The sequence below is a fragment of the Athene noctua genome, chromosome 1, assembly GCF_965140245.1.
Source record: "Athene noctua chromosome 1, bAthNoc1.hap1.1, whole genome shotgun sequence".
NCBI lineage: Eukaryota > Metazoa > Chordata > Aves > Strigiformes > Strigidae > Athene > Athene noctua.
The window spans coordinates 143,769,419-143,785,461 of NC_134037.1; positions in this window are offsets into that span (position 1 = coordinate 143,769,419).

A 16,043-nucleotide genomic window follows, 5' to 3' on the forward strand; every position below is an offset into this window, starting at 1 on the left:
TAGTTAGTATTATTGTGTTGTTACCAGCATTTACATAGGGCTGACTGTCTCACAATCTTTCTATTTATTCATGGTTCTTTATCCCTAAGATGGGTAAATCAGATGAAATTCACTGTGACAGAAGAGGGTCCCCAGTGAGAAGTCTATCACACGGGAGGTTCTACAAGCACCAGACTGATGAAGCCTCGTTTTCTGTGAAGTGTTGTCTCATGGTTGACTGTCTTTGGCTTTTTCATTCTGAGCTCAAGGTGAAATTTCTGCCATGGACAGACATTTGTCACACCCTCTGATATGTGCATTCTCATGTTCATAATAAGATAGGAGCTTAAATGGTAACATTTTCCATAAAAAAGGCACAAAAAGGATCTTGTTCATCTCTATGACCACTTATTCCCTTTACGTTTGTAGGAATTGAATGATCTTTTAAGACTATCTCTCTATCAAAGATTACTGAATTTGGCTGACTAGTTCAAATCTACTCGAGGAAAAAAAAAAGAAAAATGCAGTGGGATTATATTATCCTGCTTCCATAGGAAACAGAGCTAAAAATTAAGTGTCCTATATTATACCAGTGGTACAGATTAAGTATGTTCCAGGACCATGACCCTGGTAAGGTAAAGAATAGAAAGGGCTGGAGTCAGACCCGGTGTGAATGAGAGGAGAGGAGGAAATCTGCAATGGCCCTTATAGACAGGCTTGTACCCACTCATGTGACTAAGGGGACACGTACAGGTCTCTGAGGCTCACATGATCTTTGTGAGCCAAAGTTTCTCTCTGTCTTTTCCACAGCATAAACTGTCAGAAGAGATGTTAGAGGAAGAATTAACAGAGATCAAACAGGCAAATGAGGAACCAGTTGGAAGTGCATGCAGTCAAGGACTGCTTGTACATAACATGATTACACTGGTACCCACACAGGGATAAGTACTTGAGCAGTGGCAGGAAAAGATTTCTTTTTCAGATGGAATAAGTGTAGATTCCCTCCAAGAAAGCCAACTGCTTTATTTATACCACTACTGAACTCAGCTCATGACCCTTTGCCCCATAGCAGTTTTGGTCCAGCCTTCGTTTTAATGAATTTGGCCCACACAGGACAGTAACCTGGAGAAATTTCTATCTACTTGGAGCAACTTGCTGCTAAACTGTGCAATCTGCATTGCCTCACAATGTCTTCTCTTACTGTAATAGCCAGTGACCTTGGAGCAATTTGAACTGTAAATAACTTCTAGGGCTTATCAGACAAGGAACGGAGTGGAGAATAATAAAACTGTTACTGTACTTGACAGTCTGAGAACTCCAGGTTGGCCTCACCTCCAGTGAGGCCACTAACTACCTTCTCATGAAAAACAACAGCAGCCCCCTTCCCTGAGACAAGGATCCATGCTTTGAGAACAGATGGTGCTACTTTTTATGCCAAGCATTCTGCACTTCACTATTTATTAAATTGGCCAGAGAAGACCATAAGACCAGCTCTCAGATAACACACGTGAGCTGTGATATGCGCACTGTTCACACTGAACCCCCGTTTACTCTGAGAACCTCTTATGCTGTTAAGGAGTGGAATACTCACGTGACTGGAAATCAGGTCCTCTGTGATGTTTCCTCGAGCTGATTTGTTTTTAACTCTGTTTTTATTTTATTCCTTGTTTCCTTTTATATTTAAATGATTTCTGGAATTGCTTTATTATGCTCCTAGTACAGATGGTGTCAGTGCCTAAAGCTGGTGGAGGGGAAACACTACCTCTTTGACTTCATGTCTTTCTGGCGTCCCCTTTGATTCCCTCCTGTGACTTAGGTACATAGTTCTTCATGATTGCTCTACTTCCTCCTAAAATAAAAGTGCCAAAACTCCTCTGTCTTCAATGCTAGCACGCCTGTAGTTTCCATCAGAGTAGAAAGCAAACCTCCTAGCTTTCCCTTGACTCATCTCCCGAGTAGCGACACAATACACTGGGACACCCCGCATGGGTTACAAATATTTGCTGTTCTAGAGGGAGAAATTGAGACATTTAGATGCTTGGTATTTCTTAGGATTCCACCTAGTTGCTACCGTATTAATCTTCTCAATTTCAGCCACCTTGTCAGCACTGTAATATACCTCAGTATTATGGTCCTCACAAAAAAAGAGGCCAAACTGAGCTAATTTCTGTGAAGGTGCAGTTTCTGGAGAGAACAATTCCTGTTATTGATTTTGGCTATTTGATATTCTTATGTTTTAGAGATTGCTTTGAAAGGAAAGTAAGACCCTGGAATAGAAGTTTAAAGCACTTCACAATGGCATCAAGTACTTGACAAATGCAGTTATGCATAGCCTATAATCACCGTCTACAGGGGGGCCTACTCTGCCCTCAGATGTGAAAAATCACACACCGTGTTTCTTTACGAATGCAGGCAATCACAGTGGCAAGGCTCCTGAGAGAGGCAACACGAACCACAGGTGCTGGAGCTCTGGCCTGTGCGTGTTGACTGCCAAAAGATGGAAGTTGTTTAAGAGAGCCTATTCCCTCTGACCACTTTTGCATTCACTGTCTAGGCTTCTCTTCTTTTTCTTTTTTTTTTTCCTTTAAATAAAAAACAATTCTGCCTTGTGTTGCATTAAATACCATGTTTGTGTTTTCAGTCTGAAAACTGAAAACGGATCTCGTTACAAACAGACATATGTTTCTGGACAGCCTAGCTCCTTAAATAAAGGAATCCCAAGCCTGCAAAGATCAAAGGGACTAAGAAGTTGGGGAAGCTGTTTAGTGGTCAAAGTCCTAGATTTACAAGCTGCCTAACCAAATCAGGTCTCTTACAGTTCATTCCAAAGTCACATCAGCAGGTGGCTTTGAGGACCTGCAGGATGGGTTTATTGAAACTCCACCACCTCTGGAAATGGCACACAGCAGTGGGAGGGCATGGAAAAGGGAAACAAACAGCCGAGCTGGCGGGGAAGCAGCAGAGGAGCTCTGACTCAAGAGCATGCATTTTGCTTTCTGTGTGGCTGGAAGTTACGCTTATTTCAGATTCAGTAGTCCTCACTAGCCAGAAGACTTCAGGAGATCAGCTCTTTTCTTCTTTATTCAGACCCTGACTAATGCACAGACAGAGCATTGGACAGCATGCTTGTTACAAGGGAAAATTATGTACTCATTCTTAGCGTAGGGTTGGGCTCACAAAGAGAATCAAATCTTCCAAACAGGACAATTGGGCACTGCCCAGTGGCAATGGGGGTGTCTCTTGCATGGGTCCTTACAGTGGCATCTTCAGCTCAATCAGGAGACACCCCTCAAACCACTGTTTTGCTCAGTTCTCATAATCCAGCAGGTCACAGTTCTAACATACCTGTTTTTTCCTCTACTTTGAGAAAAGAAAGAATTGAGAGCATGATGTGGACTTCCATTAGGCTGCTTTAATTAAAAACATATTGAATCTTTCAATTCTCAGCAAGGCTGAAAGAAAACTCACATTCAGTCTAATCATTTTTCTACTGGAAATACAATTTATTAGGATGAAGTTAGCTTCTTCATATCTGAGAATTACAGTATCTTATAAAGTCTATTACTCTTGGTACTCATATTTCATAATGAGTACATGTCTAAAAAGAGCCATCCAGAAAATGGTCTGAAGGGAGGAGGAGAGGGAGAGGGAGAGGGAGAGGGAGAGGGAGAGGGAGAGGGAGAGGGAGAGGGAGAGGGAGAGGGAGAGGGAGAAGGAGAAGCGAAGGGAGAGGAGGAGAAGGTAGGGCAGAAGGCATTTTCTATATATTTTCAATGTAGTATCACTTATTCCAGCAAAACCACACCGTTCTACACTGAATGAGAATCTAAACTGACATGACTGAATCCGTACCTAAACCCCTGACTCAGTACCTAAAATCTCAAAAAAGGAGAGCACCCATCGATTCCGGCACTATCTCTTTCTATATGCATGCATGTAAAACAATTGTTAAAGGCTTTTATGATTGTGCATTTACTTCTTCCTCTCAAAATAATGACATTTCCATGGTAATCTTTCTTATCTTCAAAGCTTTTATCCTAGCTTTACAGGATTTCTACTGTACAACAGCAGTGTTCACCAAAACCTATCAGCAATGCTGTAACTCATCTGTAGATATTCCAGTAAATGTTCTGTGGGACAGCCACCTTCTAACATGAAAGGAAACATGTAGTGAGTGGGAAAATAATATGAACCTTTTCCCTTGGATGTGGATTCTGCAAACTCTTAAACACCCTCAATACTGACCACCTGACACAGGAACATACGATACTTGGTTCCCTGGTGGAAATGATCTGCAGCTTACAGAATCAGATACCTTGTTTTAATATTAAAGTGGTCTGAGTAATACAGATGTAGAGAAATAACATTCTCTATTGCCAAATTATATGACTGTCTTTTATCAAAGCAACTTAAAATGTTTATTTACTAAGTCCTAACAATAGGTTTGCAGACAGCTTTGTCTTTTTACATGAACGTTCATCAGAATGTCCAATAGCTTTCCCAGAAGATTAGTGATACTTTACTCCATGGTTAACTAATAGAGCATTAAAATAAATTGCTGAACTCAAAAGCAAGAATAATTCTTTAGGGGAACACACTTCAGCAAGAAGCATGTCATTTGTCTGGATTAAAAGATTCCTGATACAGTTCTTGGGGAATAACTCCATTCCTTCTTCCTGCAGCCATCGCCTTCTGTGCAGTACACCAATCTGCGTACAGTGTTACGTGCGATTTCCCAGATCATGACATCAGCTTCTTGTTTTCACTTATTGCCAACACCATATGATGGGATTCATACATTCACTGAAAACTCAAACCTGTTGGAAGTGATTCTTATCTCACCTTAACCATCAGCAACACAGTCATACAAGAAGAAATCAGTTAAAGCTATATACCTCACCTTCTAAAGACATCTGCATTTGTCCAGCTTTGAATTTATCATATTCAGCAATTTATTAAGTCACTTCAGGTAAAAAGATGAAGTTTGTTGGAATAAACAAATGGTGTCAGTAAAACACAGCAGACCTTAATGTGTATCTGAAAAGACACTTTATTTTTTTAGTCTTTGTGTTTATGAATAAACTTTGTTCTTATTTTATGGTTTATACTCAGGACTGGTGTAAGTCAAGGAGATCAGAGTCCTAGCTAGCTAGTTGTCTTAACTAACATTCTTTCACCAAGCTTTTAGTTTCTGCTTTTCTATCCTTGTTATAACAAACATCTTCACATTTGAAGTAATAAAATGCCATGCATTCCCGTGGACAAAACCAGAGCTTAAAAAAAGCTCAGAAAAGATTTTGCACAGTTCACATGTCAGACAAACTTGTACAGGCTCAAATTGCAACAGAAGACGAAGATCAGAAATTCCTAGTGGTCTGTACATATGCATTCACTAAAGTTGTCTGTAATTCTTGAGTAATATTGGTACAATGTTGTACAGACACAGAGGAAATGCTGAGCAGTTTATAAAAATCTCCCTTACTAGGAGTTTGAGAAGACAAAAACAAGCAAAGACAATGAGAAGCTTGCATTCATATTCCAAGGCTGTTTCAGTCATGGGAACACAAACATGGGTTAGTCTTGTTTTGCAGTAAGATTTAATGAAGTGACTCATAATACAGAGAACAAGTAAGAATTAGCATGGTATTACAATGACATGGATACTGAGAATGTGAGAATTATATACAAATGTGAGAATTATATACAAGTGTTACTAGGTGAAAGAAAATTCTCAAATTACGTCAACATTATCTACATAAATAAATGTATGTGCATATGTGCATCATGTGCAGCCTCCCTCTGCCTGACTTCTAGCACAGAAAAGTTTAAACATAATTCATTTTTTCTTATGCTCTTTTATTTATACTTTTTCTTATACTGGGTCACTTTGTGATCCCCAACCCCAGAATTCCCACAGAAAGGGGAAAATGGAAGCTCCATCAGAAAATCCAGTCACATTAAACTGAATGGTGAACAGGAGTGATTTTCATCTAACAAAGAATTTACCTAAAATGTTTACTTTCTGTAGGCACCTGTTCTGCCACAAACATCATTCAAATGATAATCTGTAGTGTGTGGGGGAGATACTGTCCTTTCAGTGACTATATTAAGTTGTAGGAGTGCTTCAAAAATATGGTCCATTGTATGGCTGAGGTCCTAGATCTCCCTGCTCTGCTTGGTCCCCAATTTTATGGCTCCTAGGAAAGTTTCACAGAATGGAGTCTTAAGCTTTGGCTCTGTTCTGGCCCTTGGGTGTCAGGCACCCCCTCCTCTTTGCCAGCACCGCTGGGTAAGGTGACCTGCCATGAACTCCCATGCTTCCACGCTGCAGGAAATATTGCAAATATTATTGCTGCTGCACACTGTATAAGCTGCTTTGTACATCTCTTGGGTCTCAGTGAATAGTGAGATAATAAAGTGTTTCTCTGTAGAGTGCTTGAGTGTGCACTTATATTTCCTGCACTTATTCTGAAGGCCTGGACAGAACTGCAATGCAATTGATGGTGATGGCAATGTAAATTACAGTCTGGATAGAATTTAAAATATCCAAGATAGAGATTATGTTTATTACTGATGTGGCTTCAAAATTATATCGATGTGGTTTCAGAGGTATGATAAATATCAAGACTAACTGTAACACAGAAACACTAATGCCTGTAATGGCTTTTTAGGTCTGGCTTTTTAGTACAGGGAGTGCCAAAGGAAAGTAAACTGAATTCCTGGACTGCACTTCTTTCTCTCATACATATGGACATTAAGCTGTACTAGACACTGAATTTCACTTCCAAACTGATCGTTTTGTAGTTTGACCACATACTACATCATCATGAGGAACATAAATTAGACTCACAGTTTTGACACAGGTATTCACCATAATATTTGTGATTAAAACACTTTCTTATTTTCACTTACCATCGCCATGTGGAACTTTGCAATACTATACAGTCAGTACTTTGAACAGCAAGAAACCATTTTAAAAATGCCTTTTTTTTCAATGAATATCACTTAGATAATAAAGACTTTAGTTGCTATGCATGAGAAGTAAGGACCTAAATTGCAATAACAAAAATAAACATCTGGGGTGATGAACATAACAGAATGATTTTAATGTACCTTGTCACTATACTGATTTAGCATGAATTTGGGGGGAAACATGGTATCTATTTAAAGATCAGTGTTGTCTCTTTTTTTTTTTTTTTTTTCCCTAGTTCTACCTTTTAGGTTCCAGAGTAAGCAGTGATGATAAGTAGTGATGGGATAAAAATTTTTAGAGCATACTTAAGTAGCTAGAAGAAATTTAGTTAAGATGTCTTTCTGACCAATATTTAATTAATTCTTAATCATGGCAACAGGAAATCTTCTCTGCTCAAGTTGCCATGCTCTCCAGACATACTTGCCCAAAGAACTTAAGCTTCTGGTCACCAATTGTGTTAAAAGTACCTAACAAATTAATTACAAGCATAAATCTCAATATTCTGGTCAAATACTCTTTTAGAAAGAATGTTTCCATTGTCTTCTCAAATTTTCCATTGGATTTCTAATTTTCACTACCTCTTTTAAAAGATCTCAACCATGTCACCACCCTTTCCAAAAGTGTAGTCTCAACTCTTCTAAGTTGATCTCAACTTTCTCTGAAGAAAACTGCTGAGGACCTAGACACCTGTGAAACACCACCATGTTTGATGGCAATTTGGTAAGTTTTTTAATTATTATCTTGCTTCCTGTTATTTTCTTTGGTAGTCAGTTCTTCTTCAACAGAAAATGATTGCACTCTATCAAAATATCAAGACATTCTGTTGTTCATCTCAATATAAATCTTAATTGAGGAAAAACAGAGAAAATGTTCCCTTTCAGCAAATCCAGAGAAGATGATAAAACAGTCGGTGAAGTCAGCTGGTAATGAATCACTACTGTTTGTTATGGATATGAAATTTTCATAATAACCTGACGAATTTTCATGGTCCAGGTTCAGGAACTACAACTCGGTGTCACGCCAGAAGTTTTTGTGTATGGAACTAAGCTGAAAAAGAAATCAGTAGGAGGTCAATAAAAAATACTGTGATTGTATGTCAATGTGCATAGGTCTCCAAAAATGTTGATCTCATGAGCTTCATCCTCCAGTGGAACTAAAGGGTTTGTCATGTGGATTAAAAATGTAGGGTATGTTTTGCAAATTACTTCCCTAGTGGGGTGCCAGAAAACAGGGGAAACACCATCCAGATTTCACATTTGAGATGGATGCCTCTGAAGGGAGAAGTCTTAGAGTGGAAAATGGGTTTGTAGCACCATTTTTATAACCACTTAAGGGCAAATCTCAGGAAAGGGTGATTTTAGACATTAACTCACATGCACATATATGCTTATGTCCTCATACACATGGATAGAATAGTAACAACCCACACCATTATACCAACACTCAAACAAGCCTGTGTGTCCTTTAGAGCCTGACACTCCTGAAAGCGTGTCATTTTAAAAGATGCATATACAAAAGCTGCATATACATAGTTATGTCAGAGAAACCCTTAGCATGGTAAGAAGACAGATGGTTATTACAGCCTCCAAGGTTTCAACACCAGGCTGTTAGTGTAGTCCATGAAATTGTTGTTCTCAAAAACTTCCCTGGATGCTTACGGTGTTTATGCTCTAGTTGGACAGCAAAATAAGAAAAACAAGTTGACAGGAATTTAACTTCAGTTAAGTGGAAATCAGTAAGAAAATTTAGAGTTTTCAAAAGGTAGAGCTACTGCATTGCTTGTGCATCTGAGAAAACAGGAGTCACTTCTGGCAATTAGTGGAGTTGGTGCTCCACTATGGAGTTGCTCAAAGATTCAGCTCTGTGAACCCAATGGAATGAAATCCTGTACTTTCCCTTCTGCAGCTATTCTGAGTCTGGGCTGGTTACACGCATGGTGCCTACCACTGGCATTACAGCACAGTCAACTATGCGTGTACCTAGAAGTGACCAAAGAGGGTTGTAACACAGTTAGTCAAAGAGTGTGCAGTATCTCTTCTCTTTGCCTTGTAAGCTATTGTGCTAGTTTTCAATTAAAGTATGCTCACGTCTCAATTTCCTTTTCACACCTATGCAGAGGGCACTAAGCTCGTCTCCAGCCACCTAAAGTCTGCTCAAGAGAATACTTAGTTCGTTAGAAACAGATGTAAACTTCATATGTAAATGACTTACAAATATTACGAGTCTTAGGCCCAATTATATTCATAAGGCCTGGACTTCCCTTTCCCTAATTTATATGCCTGTAATGCAAATGCCTACACCTGAGCCAGGTTACACCTGAGCTCAGGTTTTCTAATTGTTCAAAGTGAGAAGCAGACACTTTTAAGGGTATGTTCATTCTACCCTATTTTAGTTGTCCACCTTCTGCACTACAAAATTGCCTTTTCCTCTCTGCTGTCTATGAAGGAAATCTAGACTGGTGATAACAAATTTACATTTCATCAGATTAATCCCCCTATGCTTTTTACGTCCAAGAACACCCTGTACAAGACACTTCCTCTAGTTGTCCATGGTGTCATCCTGAGCCTTGGAGTTTTTATGTACAATCCATGTCACAATTTAGTGGCATTAGCTGGGTTTTTTCTTACCCTGTTGTGACATTTCTTTACTGGAAGGGTACACTGGGGGGGCACTCCTTGTTAAATTACTAAACTTTCTAGGAAGTTATCACCTGCTACATGACTTCCATGAAGCTATATAATATACTTCCAAAGGAAGTTGTCATAACCTTCCAGAGACTAGCGATAAGCTGTGTCTGCATTGCCAAGCACCTTTCCAAGGTTTCCTAGCTGCAGATGGATATGCCGTAGGGTGCAGTCCATGCGTGAGCAACTGCAGTTTCTATAGCTCTGTGCTCTTCTTCACCCCAGGAGGAAGAAGCTGTCTCAGCCATCCAAAGGCTGAAACTGGATCTGTTGTGTTGCTGGGGCTCCATCCATTAATTACCCCAAGGATTATGACTAAGTCCTTCAGCTGACTTTGCAAACAGTCTGGAGCCAGAAGAAGGAAAGCATCATGAACCTCTTTCATTTGCAAAAGTCTGAAGCTAGTAGTAGAATGTGCTACACTTTACAGCACATGAATTTGTCATCCTCAACTACAGCTGCAAATTCTGTGAATTATAGGTGGACATGGAGGTGAACAGTGCAAAAATCATTGTTCTACATTTTTTTTAATTAGTCCAGTGAATTTTACCCATATAAAATATCGGAAAGTTACACATTGGCACATATGGGTATTTTAGTATCATTAGTTATCTACTCTGAATGAATCTGATTAACTACCAGCTGGATTTTATATGGCGAACAACAAAAAGTTCTTCCTGCTAGCAGAAGGGTTGATTTTGAATGTTCACATTCTTGTTTGGAGTGATCTGTGGATATTCTGGAATCCTATAACAGGAAGGATTTTGTAGAAAATAGCTGGCTGCCTGATGGAGTTAAAAAGTAGCTGCTGCAGCAGTAAATCTCTGCCGTAGTTTTGCATAAAGGCATATCTAAATGGGGAAACTGAGCATTATATTTTAGAAACACATAAGAGAAATGAAAGTGTCACAAGTGACAAAAAATGGCTATTTCACCTGGGAAGGGATACATATAAAATCAAAGCATGCTATGGAAGTGAATTCTATGATACATTTCAGGATGGGGAAAAGACCAGCAGATTAATGTTGTTTGTATATTTTCAGCAGTCCTGCAGTCACCTTGTGCTTAGCATTGGCCATGAAATGATGGCAGAATCAAACTTAGTAAATATTTATTTAGCTCTAAGGTATTAAGACTAATCCCCTCAGTCTTCTCCTCTGTTTTCCTTTTACACAAATGTGAAAAAGTTGGCACACGCAAACTTTAATTCACTAGTGATAGCCCAAGAGGATATAGAGCCATTTCAACTTGCAGAGATGCTTTCATAAGCAGTTACAAAATCATTATATTTTTGCTGTAATATAGGAGAAAAGGTTTAAACTTTGCAGTGTGGTGGCTCTTAACTGACTGGTGGAACAGAGTTCTTCTGGATAAAGGCCTGAACCCCATCATTTCATGGTGAGAATTTTGTACTGAGGATTTCTGTGCTGCAACCAGGAGCCAACAGATGCTTGGTGGGGTTTCACTGGATTAGCTTTACATCAGTTCAGAAAAAAATAAGTGAAAGAACACAATCCAAATCTTTTTTTTTTTCTTTTGCATCAGCACAGCTTCTTTAATAGTTAACACTTGTACACCCTGGAAATGTGCCACGCGTCTTAATTCTTTGCCCAGTTTATGAGATATGCGTGTTGCACTTACATGCCAAAGCTCTGAAGTGGGGCTCTGGTGTCTTTCAAACATGTCTTCCAGATATCCACTTCTGAGTGCAACAAGCTTTCTGCTCCCGTAGCTGTCCCATTCTGCTTCTTCAGCAGATCTCCACGACCTGAGGAAATAAAGCAAGCCCACGCCTTCCCTTGTATCTGTCTAGAGAGGATGGCCTTAAGCCAGTCTTTCAATGAACTGTGGTCTCCTGATGAGGTCCTTACCATGACAGTTTTTTCCTGCAAAGCTGCCTCATCAGACCCTGTACATCTTACAAAGGACATGGTGAATTAAGCCAGATCTCTTCAGAGCCCTGGGTCATTTCTTGCTCTAATATACTTCAGTCCTTAGGAGTTAGATAGGCTAGTTATGCATTCACACATGGTGTAGCCACCTTTACTTCATTGTGTTACCTGTGAACATTGAAAACCTATTAATTGCATTTTCAGTTAGGGTTTTTTTTCCTTCCAAAATGTAACTGGATCTAAATTGAGACATATACACTGAGTTATTGACACCTACAGCCATTACTAATACAACAGAGCAAATAATGATTCTTTTAGTTAAATAATTGCAATAAAAAATAAAAGGAAAAAAATCTTTTGGTGCACTGAAATTAAAACGGACTTTTTCCTGTGTATTTTTCATTGAAATGTTGCAGTTTGTTCTCAGATTATGTACCTATAATTATTTTGTCTTTAAAAAATATAGGCCACTCGCCAATGAAAAATGTTGTCTGAAAAAAAAAAAGACAAAATGATTCATTAAAAAAATGTCAAAATAAGCAGTTGGTGTTTCTGAAATGAAACATTTCAGGTCTTTTTTATAATGCTTCCGGGTTTTTTTCAGTCGTAATTATTTGCCAAATTACACTCATTGGCGTGAACAATTTCGGTCACTTTAGAACCATACTTTCAGCAACTTAATTGAAAAAAAATTATCTATCCCTGCTGTTATAACAATAAAGGATGTAAAAATATTCACTGTAAAATGGACCAGGAACAATAGACACCGTCATAACAGCTAAATAAGAAACAGTATTTCTGTTTCATGAAAGTAATCCAGTAGGCATTTTCCAAGCTGTCTACACTTAACAGTTGTGAGTGGTCTATAGCTATATCTAAAAGAAAGCCTTTTAGCACCTCATGTAAAACAGCCCTTTATCTCCCAGGCTGAGGTTCCTCTTGCCTGATTCTGCATTTGGGTCTCCAACAGCATATCCCCACATCAGTACTTTAGTGACTTCTTCCTTTATCAGTGCTCCTGCCGTCTTCTCTGTCTGCTGAAGATGTCTAATGTAGTAAACATAACCCAGTAAATGGAGTTTTACATGTTTCATCTAACTTTTAGTTTTAGATATTCTCACTTGCATCACAAATTCCAACTCTTCTGAAAATGGTGTATGCTCTCTTGTGAGAAAGTCTGATTTAAATTCACCTACATTTTCTGACTTTAAAAAATTAGTTTTGGTGAACTTTCCCAACTCACTGTAATCAAGTCAGATCAGGGCTTCTATATTTCTGAGGTTAACACACAGACTGAAGTCTACATGTGTCAGTGACATTGTTTAGGTCACACCAGCCATATAAAATAAAGCATATGCATAAGTCTTTGCAGGATCAGGGCCCATAAGACAAGCTGAATCTAATATACCTATTAAGATAAATCTATCTGTATGCAGGTAGATAAATGCTACACATAGAATGATGACTGGATTGCAACCATAATTTTATTTTGCTTAGAAAACAAGAAATTAGTTCCTCTAGTTCCTCTAGTAACATATAACTAGAAAACCATAAATCACTGTCTGTCTTCTACCTCTGTGCCCTTAACTCTTAAAAGACTTACTTATGTATTACTGGTCAGGGACAAGAACAGATAAATATTTAATGGCATAAATCTCTGCTCATAATATACTGAAATTAAGGACTATAGCATTTTTCATCCTGGAAAAGAGTTGCACAGTACATAATTTACACTGTTTTCCACACATATGAGAGAGGGTGCAATGTCTTCTGTTTATCAACGAAACAGGCAGAGATAGCACCAAAATCAGCTTTTCTTTGCATGTGACCTGCCAGAATGCCAACACCCCAGTTCTTACCCAGGGTTCATATCCTTACAAGTGAAATTGTTTATTAGTGTCTCATGTAAATTGGCTTCCTTCCTCATTTCTAAGATTACTAATAAGACTACTATCAATAAGAATACAAGTCATTCTGATTTGGGAGAAACTTTTTTATTCATCTGACTTTCCGAGAGCTTACGACCTTGATGAAGGCTTCTCATGGGAAACTGAAGTGATACAACCAATAAACGATGCAGCTAAAAATGGCTGTCAGGGTTTGGGCTGAGTATGCTAGATCAGTCTCAGCCAAGGATCCATGGAAAATTTGATTACAATTGGTTATGCATTTTGTGCTACCGAAGTGTGAATATTTTGTGTCCTGGTGAAAATGCACTTGCTTTCTCCTTGAAATCCTATGTATTTTGGGGGGCTAATTTTTATGCTGGCATTTATTCTTTAACACCCACCTCTCCGAAACAAGATCAGTTAGAATCACTATGCTACTCATATAACCACAAATATTTATGCAGTTTATTTAAACCCTGGGCTAGTAAAACACTTCTAAATCATTGCACCATTATTCATGGAAAACCATCAGGTTTTGAAATGCTCAAGAGTCAGAGTTGGGGTGGCAGGGGTTAAGGATGATTGGGACTGTCTGTTACTTCTCTGCATTTCTTATTTTACTTATTGTGAGTTTCATTCAAGTGTTTGAAAAGAGAGGAAGAACATAACTGATAAAATTAAAGAAGCTCTAAAACTAACATAAAATGGCCATTTCATCTTGAAACGATTAAGCTAAATATACAGCCCACTCAAGACTAACAGCAGAAGTCTATAATGGGAACGTGGAGTCTTCTCTGAAAATGCAGCTCATGAACTGGATGGTGCCCTTTCTGAACCATGTGAATTCAGTTACATAACCAAATTGTAATTATTGACAAATTTCTGTGTTCATATAACTATAAACAGGTAACAAAATGGAGAGACTAACAGAAAAATCATGCAGTTCCACAATCTTGCTTCTAGCCTTGCAGAACCATGAGATAATGGGGCTGATGGCTCTGACTGCCCCAAAAGGGAATACAGCCACTGTTGTGGTGCTTCACAACCGGGTAACTCCAGGAGAAAAATCCGAAAAACAGGATTTGTCAGGTTGGCATCGTTCTTCATGCTCATCAAATTGTTTAGAGAGCTTAGCTGAAGCAAAAAGTGAAACAGGATAGCAGCTGGTGCAAAAAGATCCTTAAACAACATTTGATAGACGATGTACGTGAGAGAAAGCATGGCTCTTTGGCTGAGGGAGGGGGAATTGCAACAAAAACCTCAATTTATTTTTGCCATTCTACCTATTATACCTAGGATTACCACAGAAAACAAAGAAATAATGGCGTTGTTCCTTTCAAGTGCAAAGCGTGACTGACTGCGTTTCTTTCTGCCTATTCCTTCTACAGATTAAAGCCCAAGAGTTACGACTGTGTTTTTACACCAAAATATAGATACATGAATAAATCAGTAAATAAAAATGATCATCTGCTGCAGGGCAGATGTTAACAAAGCACTTGTGGTACAGAAGTGAAATTGATATCAAAAACATTTGCAAACAGCTCCAGGATTGGCAACCGTCAAAAGCCAAGAGATTCATATTTAATGCTGGTACTTTTCTCTAATTCAGATGTATTAAAAAAAGAGACACCATATGCTCAGGGGTGGGAACAGGGTGGATATACCAAAGTAACATTATATAGAAACTATAATAAAATCTCTGTTGAAGAATTGATCCCAGATGACATGCTGTTGAATGTACTTGGATGTAGATGAGATGACAAAAAATAGCTAATTAAATATATAATTAGGCCTTGGAACTTGCTGTTGAAGGATAGTATTGAGGATGCAACTAATTTTAAGAGGCATTAGCAGGTGTGAGTTTGTGGGCAGGAGAAATATGTTTTACAGCCTTTGTTTCTCAAGGTATTTACATGTACATGCAACTTAGAGCAAGTTTTCTTTCTTTTCATTGGGTCTATGTTTTACCAGTTAGGTCTGTATTCTTCCCTGATTGTGTCTGCTAAAGGATGACACTAGAAAAACATCAGGTGTTTCAGTATTGCACACCTCATGTAAAATATTCCCTTAAAAATGATTACTTTTGTGCAAACTAAAAAGAGGACTTTTGTATTTCTGTTGCAGGGTGGCCTGTTTTGGATTACTTAATCTTGTTTGAGTGGATTACTATAAATTAAGGGGGAAATAAATCACAGGGTTTGTGAACTCTTAAATAAGGTGTAGGTGTACCCTTGCTCCCCTCCTTCCTTACCCTCACCCCTGAAATAATATTACTCCAAACCTCATTTTTGCAGAATCTGAAAACATTTGTGAATTTGGGACAGTTTCCAGCAAATGGCAGTATGTATCATTCTGGAGGACCGAAACAACGGAACAGTAAATATTTCCAAAATGGAACATTGATACTTCACATTCAAATGATGCTTTTGTTGAGACCTAATTTGAAGGGGTCAGAAATGTATATAAAAGCCAAAAAATTAAGGAACATTTTGTTCGGCACAACTGAAATTACATTTTCCCCATATTTTGGCTGGACAACCAAAGATGAAAAATCCACTATTCATGTGCCCTTAATCTACACAGATTTTTTTCTTGTTATATAACAATTTTGATCATGAGGTGATTT